We start from the raw sequence: 3,258 nt of genomic DNA, 5'->3' as shown, positions 1-3,258 counted from the left end.
TACGACTCCAATGATTTTCGGGTTTTTATAACAGGAATTATTTCACCGGCCACATAGAGGACTGGGTTTAGGTTGAATTGTCTTTTATCAGATGTAAAAACAGTGATGGACGATTTGGACGCCAGAAGGAGTCATATGGTTAGATCCTAGCCATTTGGTCAGAGTCTAGATGAGTTTGGAGTGAGTTTGTTGCAGCGTCGATGGAATTGTTTCTTGAAGCAATCACTATGTCGTCAGCGTACGAGAGGAGTAGTGTTTCCGAATTAGTAGGCATATCACTGAGGTGTAGATTGAAGAGGGCTGGAGAGAGACAGGAGCCCTGTGGGACCCCATTAGGTAAGTAGCGAAACCGGGAGTTTTTTGACCCGAATTTTGTCTGAGCCAGTCTACCAGATAAGAAGCTACACAGCCAGATTTTCAGACGATGGGGAATAGGAGTCTTGCAATACTTTTAGATGGAAAAGTTTGTAAAAAATTCCCTATTTTATCAAGGTTATAAATTCATCGGGACTTACGACTTGATACATTTTAAAATTCATTAAAATCTTTAAATGTTTTGTAGAGGAATTGAGTTTTTATTTTGCGAAAATCCTTTCGCACATTTCGAAATATTGTTAATGTCCTCCTCGAAATCTTTACTTCCAACAAATTGTCATGGTTTCATTCTCGGTTCTCCACATAATATGTCTCTTGATTGCCTCATAAACTTAAAACACAAAAGTGTTGTGTAAAATAGGTTTTTTGATTCTTCAGGTTAAGCAAAATTTGTCTGGTTACAATTAAAAAACACTTAAAGCACTAATATCTACTTGAGGAATCAGTTTTTTGCGACAAAAAGGTGGTCGGTGTAGAAACAAGTACCTACTGAACAGATTCTTTCAATATCTTAACTCGATTAGATAATTAAAGTGCTAAGGAGGATTTTATAATTTTAAAAATTCAGTCAAAGATAAGATCGGAAAGCATATTGTTTTTTAAACATAAAAATTTATTCGTTCCAGAACATAATTGAATGTTTTCATACTGCATGAAACGAAAGAAGACTGTTGACCGCTATACACGTGAGAAAATGTTACAAAGGGATTATGTTAGGAAACATAATAAAATATGATATTAATTGATAGTTTGAACTCAAGAACAAGAAAAAGCTAAAAACAACTCAGTACAATCAATAAATGAGAAAGTAGAAATAGTCGACACATTTATAAAGACGTACATAGTCTTAGAAAATAATAAATCAGCTGTATCTGTTTTTTACAAAATGAAGAATTAAATTTTCTTGATTTAAGTTTTGATAACATCTTCCCAAAATTAACAGCAAGTGACAATTGAATAAAATAAGAAAATACGACCCAAAGAACTGAAATTAACTTATCATGCAAGAATGAAAATAGTACTCATTGTATTAACATGGGATGAACTTGTAACTCCAAAACTTCCTACAATATACACAGTAGCTAAACAACGATAAAAACCATATACAATCAATTAATATAGAGAAAACTCTTTAAAGCATGACTGTTTTTTATGAGAACAAAGTTAAACCATGGAAAAGAACTCTTGAACTAGAAAAAAGAATAAAAGATATTTATCATCAATTAAATATGTCTAAAACTCCTCGAGGAAAGAAAAAGGCTTAAACCTAAGGAGTATCAGAATAAAAAAGGTAACAATGGAAAAAATTACACTTCATATAAATATTCTCAAATAATATTTTCAGATTATTAAAAATAAATCATTAAAAAGGGAAAATAGGTCAAATACAGATTACATAGTATGCAACTTAAAAAATAGACAATTATTGTTCGCTACAATTAATGGTGGATAAAGGAGCTGTGGATGAGCAGTATAGAATACCCGAGCCTTTCCATCAATAATAGCCTCAATGCAATTCTTCATTTTTTTGCAGGACTCGACATACTCGCCCATCTATAATAAAAAAACAAACGAAACATCGAAAGTCTCAAATTTCTCGTTGATAGAAGACATGAGTTCGAGAGCCTCAGAAACGAAAAATAAAGCCATCATGAGGAGTGACTTATCGTTCTCTGCATGTGCCCCGTTGAGTATGCCACTTTCCCGCTAAACTAATCAGTCCCACACAAACTTGCATGGCCTCAAACAGTTCGTGAGACGACAGGAGTGGAATCGAATGCACGAATCGGTGGTAAAAGTCGAGTCTATGAGAGAAAAGGGAAACGGAGGGGTCCGTAATGGAGAAATAGACAGACAACTAAAAATAATTAAATCCGTTCCACTATAAATTTCCCGAAAAAACTGAGTTTTTGAGATCGAAAGAAAATTGCTTCGTTGGTCAATATCTCGAAGGTATCCTTTTGGGATGCCGACTGATCGGAGCCCTCCTTGTGGCGTTGCTTGATGTACATTATTAGGAACTGGACATTCCGTTCCAGTTCGGAATAGACCTTTGACGAGAGAACCCTTAAAGTGGAAATTTAAACTAAAACCAGCACACAAACCCAGGCTCTGTGGAATTGAAGAGGGAATCTTCGCATCCTGCCATAAATTGGGAGACGACGACTATGTTTTTGAAGTAAACGAGAAATTCCTTGTGAGGGAGATATCCCGCGTGTTGAGAAACGAAATGCGAGAAGAGTAATAAACTCTTCTGCATCATCGTGTTTCCCTCCTACTGATGAAGGCGGATGGGGACCTCGTGAATGAACGTGTCCATTTCGTGGATGAGTGCTCGGATTTTTATGTATTTGTAGGGTGATATTGCAAAAAGGTTTGTAAAGTATTTATTGCTAAAATATTTGATTTTGTGAATATATGAGAGGTGGTCCATTACTCCCTGAGGACTTGTGCACTCATTCAGTCATGCCAACCTTCGAATAGACTCGATTTGAAAAATATTGGCCACGAAGAGAACCAACTTGGAATCGGGTGGCTTCATGGAAATATATTCGTCGTACCATAGCTATATGACATTGAATTATACTACTTTAATAAGAATTCTGAAAATGGGAAATTGCATTTCGAAGACATTTAGCATAAAGTTGATCGACTGCTGGAAAGAAAAGGAAAGACAACATACAGTGACACCCCAATAGCTGTCCACGTTGTATTCAAAGTAATTGAGTTGGCTGCATGCAATGAAATTTTCACACATCAAGTTATAATCATTGCATCTCTCCTCAAGTGTCCACTCTTGGAGAGGGAACCCCCAAAAGCGAGGGTCGAAACCCACAAACTCCACTACAATACACCACTAGCAGTCACTTTCGTGGTCGTCTG

The sequence above is a fragment of the Octopus sinensis genome, unplaced genomic scaffold (genome assembly GCF_006345805.1).
Source record: "Octopus sinensis unplaced genomic scaffold, ASM634580v1 Contig15734, whole genome shotgun sequence".
NCBI classification, from domain to species: Eukaryota; Metazoa; Mollusca; class Cephalopoda; order Octopoda; family Octopodidae; genus Octopus; species Octopus sinensis.
The sequence above is the reverse complement of the archived record's forward strand: the minus strand, read 5'-3'. Positions refer to the sequence as shown.